We start from the raw sequence: 10,963 nt of genomic DNA on the forward strand, positions 1-10,963 counted from the left end.
TTAAAAAAAAAAAAAAAAAAAAAAAAGCTAAAATTAAGAGTTGGCATTTTCTGAGGGGTGCCTTGAGCCAAAGAGGTTGAGGACCACTTGGTTAAGGCAACTAAGTTAGCACTGCTTCTGATACAAATTCAGATTCATAATGTTCAAAGGAACAGAAACCCTCTTCACCAACTTTTTGACTCCTCCATAAAAGACCCCTGGTATTTGGTCACTGACTCCAGAAAAGAGAGATGCTAAAATAGCTTCTTCCAGTTGACAGCTGCTCAGACATACTGCTTCATTTTATGATGCACTGGATTATAAATAGTAATGGATTCCATTTATCCTTATGAGTTTACAGGACCAAATTCTGGCTTCCATAAGGGTACATGAGGAGGGGGAAAAAAAAGTGTGTGAAGCAAAGGGAGATGAGGGAGGCATGCCAGATGCAGAAGTCACACCTACATAGTGGACCAGGTACGACAAAGTGATGAATGTTTTCCTTACACATCTCCTGGCCTGCCATTCGAGTAGCTTAAAATATCAGTGTTAATCTCTCTTCATTTTAAAGATTCTAATGCATCTCACTGCAAAGATAACTTTACAGATCTAAAATGACAGGCAAGGTGGTGAGTTTGTAACCGTGAGTTTTGCTAAAAATATTTGCTTACAGTCTGTTGTACAGCATTCTGGAGATTTTGGAACTCTTAGCTCTTAATTTTGTTGAGCATCCATGACCAATATCTGGCTTGCAGAAGCCTCGTACGTTACTGTTTGTGGCACTATGTGTGGTTTTACTACTGCCATTTTGAGGAGTTTCAGATTTACACCCTACATCTCCTCCCACAACCTGCCCTGAAGACTAGTATCTCTGACTGTCCAGCATCTCTTCTTGGATGCCACTGGATTTCAGCTGTTTACTCGGGGTCAATGACTAAACTCAAAGTTACTCGTCTTTCTCTCCCTTTTTAGTAGGCAATTCTACCATTTTCTTTAATCCTAAAGCATGTAGTCTTCTGTTTCAGTCTCTCCTTTTCCTGCTTCACTACTGCACCAGTAAATGGCTCAATTTTTCTTTTGCAGTTTTTCTTTCATGTCATTGCCATACTTACTCTCCAGCCACCCCCTTCTAACTCTTTCCTTATTCGTTTTTGGTTCATCCAAAAGAGTTGCACAAAAAAAATCATCATTTTTGACTGATGTAATGTCTTGATCATTTGCTTTTGTTTTTATATCCCATCTCCCATTTTTGTTTCCACAAGATGAAGGAACAGTGTATGGCAAAATGAGACATTAACTAACTGGAAGGTAATATCACATTTTAGCGTAGTCATACATGTTAATACTTTGATACACTGAACTAAGGGCCAGATTTTCTAGTCCTGGCAACCATTACCCTGGAGTTGCTCCAAGTCAGATACGGACCAGAGTGGTCCAAAGCTATTTAGGTACTTAAGTGTTTTTCATGCTTGCATCTTCACAATGTACCTGCCTCGCCTTAATGGTGGAACTTGTAGCACAGCTGCCAAAAAGACTGGTCAGCGCTGCTCTCTCTAGTCTTCCCTGCCTATATTATTAACTGTATTGAGCTTAATGTAACTGTCTTTTTCTCCATCTTATTAAGTACTGAGAGAGAGGAGAAGATGAAGTAAGTTATTATTAATAGTAATTTATTCTTTAGTAGGTTTTATGGTAAATTAAACAAAAAGCCAAACCTGTTGAAGAACTTGATAGTCCATACTATACCATTTGCATTGTGAAAAAAATCTTTGTGGTAAATAATCTGTTTCAATTGGTTTCAGTCATGTCTTCACAAAGTGACTAGCACCACAACTGAAAGGGACCTAGGGGTAATAATAGACAATAGTATGAACATGGGCTGTTAGTGCGATGCAGTGCTGTAGCCAGCAAGGCAAACAATATTCTGGCATGCATCAACTGATGCATCTCAAGCAAAACCAAGGAAGCAATTCGTCCACTTTACTCAGCATTGGAAAGACCACAGCTGGGAGTACTGCATCCAGTATTGGGCACCGCACTTCAACAAGGACATGCAAAAGCTTGAGAGAGTCCAGAGAAGAGCTCTACCCATATGATCAGAGACTTGCAAGGCAAGCCATACAAGGAAAGGCTGAGGGACTTGGGTCTCTTAAGCCTAAAAGAGAGAAAAGGCTGAGAGGGGGCTTGGTAGCAGCTTACTGCTATATCAGGGAAATGTATCAAGGGCTTGGCAAACAACTGTTCACCAGGGCACCCTTAGGGAAAACTAGGAGTAATGGCCACAAATTCCTGGAAGACCATTTCAGGCTCACCATTTGGAAAAACTTCTTCACAGTTAGTGTCCAGACTGTTGAATAAACTCCTTCCGGAGGTAATGTAATCACCTACCCTGGAAATCTTCAAGAGGATATTTAACTGTCACCTCATTGGGATCACCTGACCCTAGTTGCCTTTCCTACCTAGTGCAGGGGGGCTGGACCTGATGATCTTGTGGGGTCCCTTCCAGCCCCTTACAATCTATTAATCTATGAACTGGATACAGGAGCACCCTGGGTGGTAGCTGCTCATGGGGCAGTACCAGTGTCTGCTGCTGGTGGCACAACAATGGCCAGGCTAGCAGCACAGCTGCTGTTATTTTTGCATCCCTCTACTCACGCCCTCCCCACTATTATGCTACTGGCATTGCACATATTAGAATCAGATTACAGAGCTGAGTTCAAGCAGTTCACAGTTGGAAAAAGTGCATTCTGTTCTGTTGAAAAACACCATTAAAAGAGTTTTTCATAAGGTTATCAGAGTAGTAGAAGTTGTACTAAAAACTTTGACTTCCCAAAGTTTGGCTTTCCAATCTAAGAGAAGTACACCCACCAGTTTAAAATAGAAAGTGGCCCTTAGTTCCCAAAATTACCATCCAGAAAGACTGTGCAACACTGGAGTGTGATGGCCAGAACCAAAGCAATTAATAAGCAATAAATATGTGCTTCTTAGAAGCATTTGGAACTTTTGTCCAATATAAAGCTTGTATTTTTGTAACCCACAAATGTAACTTGTAACTGTTTGTGGAACTTACTAGGCCTCAAAGACAAAGCTACAGCTGTGAAATTAGCTGACCTAATAGTTCTTTCTTGCTCAGAATTTAGCCTTGATGATGAAAAAAACTGGATTCAACTGCCTAGCTTGTCCTTTCTTGAAATGTACTGGATCTCTCAAAAAAGCAGTCAGAGAGTTCTGAAGGGGCTGAATTTAGGCAGGGTAATGTTAATTTCAAACCTGAAGATGCTGTGTTGCAATTTGCTTATTGGATAAACCCGAGCTTGGGCAGTAACTTATTATAATAATTTCTAACACCTTTTAACCCCATAGGATAATAGCTATAAAACAAGATTGTGAATGGCCCTAAGGCCAGCAAATCAGCATAAAACTAGATATAAAAAGCGCGTGCGTCAGGTGACCAACAGGAAAGGGAAAGAAAGGAGAGAACAGAACGGGAATTGCTGTTCCAAGCCCAGACTCCCAGTATGAGTGAGGATCGGATCCTGACCAAGGGACATTCCCCTGTAATCCTTCACACAGCGTTGATCGGGGATACCCGACTTCTCTGGAATCACCTGGCATGCACCTGGCATTGAGGGACTGCCAATAAGTTGCCAACCCATGTCTATTTGTTGTTTTAAAACAGCCCAGGGGCTGATATTCTTGCAGTGCCTAGCTGCACCAGTTTTTGCAGTTTTAGATGAGTTTGCATCATTGCAGACTCAACTACATTCTGTTGTAGTTTAGTTTGCAACAACACATTGCAGCTATCAGCTCATTCCCTGACCATGGGAGAGGTGGGTGGTCTCTGCAGAAAAAAAACAAAACAAAACAAAAACAAAGGAGTGGGCCCCTTGCCACTTATGCATTCAACAGATATCTACTGAAGGCAGAAGCAGCAAGGGATGCGATTCCCTCACCCCCCGACAGCCTGCCTGCCTCTCCCATGATTGGGGGACAAGCTGCCAGCAGCCTAAATTGAAACAGTGGGTTTCAATTAAAAAAACCTACCATTTCAATTTAGGGGGCATAGGAGACTAAACCCTCATCACATGTACAAGTGCCCCAGCTGCTAAACTATTTTACAAAAACTGGGCTTCAATGGCATTCACGTCACCACCACCACATCCAGCTACATTTCAAGAAGTGAAAGAATGAGTTTTGATTCTTCATTTAAAAGAATGGCTGATTGCTGACCCTCGGGAGGATTGCAGTGTCTGGATGCTGAATAGAGGGACCCAACAGTTTGCAGTCTTAAATCAGTTGTAGACGCACACTTTTATCATAATGTTATTTACCTCAGATTTTACAGTGCCTTGGTGAAAGGGAACCAGTAATTGCTTGTGTGCATTGATATTATAATTCTCTCCAGAAACATCTTTACCCTAGATTTGAGCAGCGTCTTAGCAAGGCTATAGGTCCTGTGCCTGCTCTCGTTTTATTTCAGATAAAGTCAGTTTACTGTGAAGTAAATATGCCTTTATCTCCACTGTCACCTAAATGCTGGAGAAGGGTGAGAGTTCAAACACATCACTGAGCTTAATATTTCCTGTTAGCTAGCCATGGGCAAACTTCCACTCAGTATGTAAAATTCTTCTGATCACCATTCTAGTTCAACTTTCACTTAAAAATCCCCATGCATTACATAGGAAGAGTAAATGCCTTGCCCTGTGAGGGCCCAAGTGCCTAAAAGTTAATAGTTAGGTGCTAAAGCTTTGCCTGTGCTAGACATTATGAAGAATTTAAAAATTCCTAATGGAAACACAAAATACTGAAGATCTATAATTCTGAAAGCTAAACATGTCTGAATTCTATGTACCATGATTATGGCTAAACAATAATTTTTTTTAACCTTTTGCACTATAAAAAAAGGCATTTAGCCAAATTCTTATGCGTGCAGGTTTATTCTAAATCTAGATTAAAATCAGCAAACAGTGACATTTCAGTGATGACAGACCTTAAAATGAACCCCATTGAGATGTAAATTAAGTGTAATATTGCATACAGTTAGCTTTGAACAAAAATGTTTTTAATCTCATAAGGTAACAGTCTTGCCTTTCTACTAGTCACTAGTACAGCTACTTGGAATTGCAGGTGCCATCACTTATCATGCAGCAAGACGCAGACTATGTTGTAATCTGCATATATACATTGCTCAGCACAAACCTGAAAGAGATAGTACTTTGAGCTTATTTATAGTGCTTTCCATCAAAAGATTATAGATTGCTAAGCTTTCATCACTGAATCTACCTCTGCATTTTTAGACCACTCTAAAAGCTAGACAGTTCTGGGGCAGGAACTACTTTTTTCCTGTGCATGTACTGGGGTCCAAAAATTCTGTAAGTAATACAGGACAACATCTGTTGATCTCAAATCCTGACATTTTTACCATAACTGAGGCTTCAGCTATTATTACATTTCCACTTTAGGATGATTTGCTTCAATTTCATTAATAGGTAATTTATTTCCTTAGTACTAAAAGCTTAGTTTGATTGTGGATAAACTGAGCATTGCTGTGGCCAAATGAGCCTTGAGGCTGTGCAACAAGGTGGATGTTGAACAAGCCAGGAAATTTTGTTCCACAAATTCAGCAAGAAAGCCTGTCTTTCCACCGAATAAGAATTAAGCTTAAGTCCCTATAGAAGCTGTTTTATAGTAACATAAATATTTACAATTAGCAAATCCCCCTGCACTTTGGTGGAGGGCAGAAGGGTGGGAGGGGAAAGACAGCGCCAACCACGAAAGAGCAGGAAGAGAAGGGGGAGGAGAGTGGGTTACTTTGGCCCAGATCCTACAGCAAGGCAGCACAGTGCTGTTCCTGCTGTGACCAAGACTCCCCTCTCAGGTCCTTGTCACACTGGATGCTTGGTAGATATTAAATCTGTGCACTATTAAAGTTAGAATAAGTTCTGAGCAATTGCTCTGTAATATTTACTATGATTTCAAACATGCACAGTCTGCCAATTGTTGTATAAGGGTAAGGCTTTATTTTGAGCCATGATGCAATTGCCTCTATATACGCTATGCAAACACAAAACTCAGGGCAAAATTATTTTTTGAAAAAAGTTGTAAACGTTTATAGTAGAAGTTCGATTTTTTTAGTATACGATTTGTGGATTTTTTCCCCCTAGACACCCCCCCACCCCACCCCCAAAGGACTACTTCTGGAGCAAAGATCAGGAGTTAGGGGCAGGAATTCTGGTCCCAGAATGGTGACCAGGGGGCAGGGAACCTATCAAGGGGCTGCAGGGGTAGCCCCACCCTAGACAGCTCGTCATAACTCATTAAGCAGCCCTCCAGCCAAAATAATTGCCCACCCTGATCTACCCCCCAACTCAAGTTCCTCAGTTTAAAAGCACAATAATATTAGTCCTGTAGCTGTTAAGTGCTAAGGCTCCTCCACGGCAATATCTTTTGGAGAAACAGCCCAACCTGGTCAGAGGGGTAGCTGGTCAGGGCTGAACCTTTGTTCCTTTTTTCTTGCTGCAGTTACCCATGCTGAGCAGCCAAACAAACTCCTGTATTTGGTAAAGCAGCAGGAAGAGGGAAAGTGGGGAGGAATTTGGAGAATACAACACTTCTCCCTAGGAGCCTCCTGCCACTTCACAAGAGTTGATTTCCTGGAGTGGTCTGCACTCATCCACATATACAAAATAGCATAATTACTTTAACATGCATGCTCTGCAAGTGTTAGGATGAAGTCATAGTATAGATCATTTTTGTCTAAAGGACTGATACAGACTAGTGATCCATTGCATTAATTCACTTAAAATGCAAAAACTGGCATCTGTCACTAGAGTCAAAAATTCTTCCTTGGTACAAGTACTAGCTGCACCAGCACAGTGAATGCCAATGGATTACATTTGAAATAGGGTAGTTTTCAATAATTTTAATCCTGCTGTTGAACTAATAATACATTTTTGTTATCAAGAGTTAGAGCAAAGTATATTTCAGCTAACTACAGTTTTGTTTATCTCGACACCCCACCTCCAGACCAAATCTCAATATTACAAATAGACAGCCAGGCATGCAGGTATTCATGCTGTTTTCTACAATCCTTCATCATATGTTAAGACACCTCATTCTGTATTTACCCAAGACATGCCCAAAGCATTGGAAAATATATTTGAGTATCAGAAACACACATGCCTAGAACCTATGGTAGGTCAGTTTGTATTTATAAGTACTTAAACACCTCATTACACAAATGGAAGCTGTGTATTGGTATAGGTGGTTATCCCCAACCTGCAGTGACTGGGGACAGCATTGCAAATTCTGTTCATTCAGTACTCCAATCTGGAAGCTACTCCAGCCTTAAAATGGACTGCTTCATCCCATGACTTAGTACTCCAGCCAAGTCACCCAGGGCACCTGTACATGAGCGTGAAGGCTGCTGCATCATGCTGGAATTCCAGTACATCGGAACAGACTGAGTTAATTGAGTCAACTGGAGTGGCAACTACTGTGCTCCAGCAGCCTCCTGCATCTCATGCATCAGCATCCCCATGCTTAAAAATGGTGACAGGGGCACTTAAACTAAAGCTCATCAACTGAAGCTTGAACTAAGGCTTGTTGGAGCCACCCTAAAGCACCACCCACCCACCCTGGGACCATGTGTCAAAGTGCCCCCAGGGTCTAACTGTTTCCAGGACACAGATTCACAGAAGTTTAGGGCTGGAAGGGACCTTGTGAGATCATCTGGCCCAGCCCCGGCAGGAAAGACTGCTGGGATCAAATAACTCCAGCAAGGTGTACATCCAGTCTCCTTTTGAAGATCTCCAGGGTAGGTGCCTGCACCACCCCCACTCAGAGTCTATTCCAGAAACTAGTCACACGAACCGTTAAGAAGTTGTTCCTTATATCCCGTCTGAAACCTAGGAGTTTATGATGGTTGCTTCTAGGTTTTCCCCTGGGGTGCTTTGGTGAATTAGTTATTCACCTGGCCCCTGATGTTCTCCTCTGATATATTTGTAAGCTGCCAAGTTGTCTCTTTTCTAGGCTGACGAGTCCCATGTGCGTCAGCCTTTCCTTGTATGGCTTGCTCTTCAGGCCTCTAATTATACGAGTGGCTCTTCTCTGGACATGCCCAGAACTGGACAGAGTCCTCTAGCTGTGGCCTCACCAATGCCGAGTAGAGCAGGAGAATAATTCCCTTAGTTTTGCTTGAGATGCATCAGTTGACACACGCCAACATATTGTTTGCTCTGCTAACTGAGCATCACAATGGTGGCTCATTCATTTTATGATCAATTATGACCCCCAGGTCATAATTCAAACAGTGCTAGCTAGTGTAGCACCACTGAGTCTGTAAGTTAGTTGTGAATTTTTCCTTCCTAGATGGAGCACTTTACACATCTGTGTTGAACAGCATCTGGTTCTGGTCCGCCCATATAGCTAACCTGTCTAGGTCCTCCTGGATTGTCAGCCTACCCAGATACATGGTCACACTTCCCCAAAGCTTAGTGTCATTGGCAAACTTTGCCAGTGTGCTTTTCACCCCATCAAGATCATTCATGAAGATGTTGAAAAGCATGGGTCCAAGTATTGAACTCTAGGGGATCCCACTCCCTGCAATCCAACCAGAAAAGAAACAAGAAAAATCAGCAGTTCACAAGTTGGTGGGTCAACATAGACTCACTCAGAAAAAAGAAAACAGTCATTCAGGCCCAAGAGGGATGACTCGCCTATCATCACTACATAGGGAAAATAAAAATGTTAAGTCTTCAAAGAGAAAAGGCGAGGCCACCTTCTTATTTACAGGACTCAGGTGAACCATACTTACAAAGCTTTCTGCAGCAGCCCTCCATCCCACTACCAAATATCCTTACACTCCTCTGCATTAGGCTAGATCTTTCCTTTTAAGGCCTTGCTCCCAGGTTTAACTAATCCCCCAGGAGCCATGCTTTAGGCCTGATTACAATTACAATACCTCTTTAACTTGTCTTTTACTCTCTTACAGAGAGCAAATTTAGTTATCTTTACACATGTTCTAGAGTACCATAGTCCACAAACAGCTCTATTCAAGTCAATGGACCTAATTCTCAATGACAACAGGGTTCTTTCCACTCCAGTAACATAGAGGGGCTTTAAGATGGGTATAAGTTACATTTATGCATGTTATATTACCTAGTTTGGTTTTGTGCGTGTTAACTATTGTGTTTTTAAAAAGCAATATTGCATATTCCTGGGGAGGTTAGTTACATATTCCTATGCTTATATAGAGATTATCAGGAATATGGTAGAAACAGTATTATCCAACCAAAGTTAATTAATAAGGAAAGGGTAGAAGGCTAAGGCTTTCCTGTAATGGGAAGCATTGAGGAAGGAGCTCTCCTGGAGCTCTTCCAGGTTTACTATATAACTCACACAACCTGCAAGAGTGGGGAGGGATTAGTGTGTCAGACAATCCAGGTATACAACTCAGATGTGAAACGATCTGAAAGGCTGGATGTCTTTCAGAAAGATGCTCAGGCAAGTTTCTTGTTTTGAGGGTGATATTCAAGTAAAGTGAACAAATCCAGTGACAGAACGTCTGCTTGACTCATAAATCTGTAGACAAATTTCAGTTTTAACCTGGAGCTATATTTACATGCATGTTGATGAAACTAAAAATCAAAGCCCCTTGCCTAGCCTACGGGAAGGGAAATGCATCATGAAACTAGAAGCTTTCCAACACTGAGGATTCCTTATAATTTTCCATTGAACACCTCCAGGTTAACACTGTAGCAACAAGACTCCCACAGTGGAATGTGTTGAACAGTCCCTTCATGATTAATGCTGTTCTTCTTCAGGAAGGATGTAAAGGTCAAGTTTAGGAGGATGATGGTGATTTACTATCAGGAATTCGCTAGGTATTTCCAAGGGTGTTATTCAAGTCTGCTTTATATCCAAATACAGGGCTGAACTTGGATTTGGCACTTCTTATTTCAAGGCTGCTGGGAAGGAAACAGACTCTTTACTGTTAGTAGCAAATAAATAAATAAACAAACTTCTCAAAAGCCTTTTCTGTTCTTTATTCTAAGAGCACCATAAATTTCTGACCTCCTCTATTGACAATACTTTAATAACATCCTCTCTCCAGCCTTGCAACTCTTGCATCCTTACACGTCTCTTCCTTTGAGTACCTACAGCCCTCCCAAAACAACTTACATCTAGTTAAGTATGTTTTTAGTGATGCATGAGAAAAACTGATTGTCATCCATTATAAACCAATTTACATGTAGCTCTGGGCAGTTTTCAGAAATGAAAAAATAACAAAATAACGATATAACTTCCCAGATTATGAATTTGTTCAGCTTTATTTTCAAAAGATGCAAAAGTGGGGTTTTTTTAATTTCATCAAATATTCTTCTCAGAATCCTAGACCACGAGCACATCTGTACATGCAATTAATTTGAAGAAATAAACTTTGGCGCATATCCCACCAGAGTTTATTGCCCCTGGGCTCCATGTTTGAATGTGCACCTGGGGACTGCAGCACGTTGAGCCAGGTCAGAGCAGCCTCAGCTGGCAGGGGGCACAGGATCAGCTTGCCAGCCTGGAGCTGCTCCAAACCAGCTCAACATGCTATAGGAGGGCTGGTTGAGGCATGAGGGTGCTGCTTTGCAGCCCCGGGCTGGGCTGTGGTGTCCACTTCAGAGAGCAGGGCTGGCCCTGCCCCTCTTCTCCCAAGCTGGAGCAGTGAGGGCTGGTTGACAAGGGTGCAGGAGGGTAGAGGGGAGCAGGCCTGGTTGAGCATGCAGCCCAGTCTGGTGAACACACTGCCCATGCTGGCTACGTGCCAGAGCCATGCTCTAGCACCCGCCAACTTGTGGCCTGAGCCACTGCAGGCATGTAGCTGCATTTCCTGAATCAAAGGTAAATAAGTGTGTTTACTTCTATTTCAGTTTAATCTGTCCAGTTTAGAATAACCTGCAAAGACTGAATCGATTCAGCCTCAGGCTTTTTAACT

At 42.0% G+C, this 10,963-nt stretch overlaps 1 long non-coding RNA gene across 1 annotated transcript in view; it reads left to right on the forward strand.

The window, feature by feature from the left end:
• The window catches only part of LOC109291462, an 11,287-nt gene extending 1,255 nt beyond the window's left edge, over positions 1 to 10,032 (forward strand). Inside the window, exons 2-3 of the long non-coding RNA XR_002095847.1 lie at positions 341 to 456; positions 9,910 to 10,032. This is a non-coding gene — a long non-coding RNA (uncharacterized LOC109291462). The remainder of the gene's footprint in view (positions 1 to 340; positions 457 to 9,909) is intronic.
• Positions 10,033 to 10,963: the final 931 nt, after the last annotated feature.

The sequence above is a fragment of the Gavialis gangeticus genome, unplaced genomic scaffold (assembly GCF_001723915.1).
Source record: "Gavialis gangeticus isolate Ggan-Ray unplaced genomic scaffold, GavGan_comp1, whole genome shotgun sequence".
NCBI lineage: Eukaryota > Metazoa > Chordata > Crocodylia > Gavialidae > Gavialis > Gavialis gangeticus.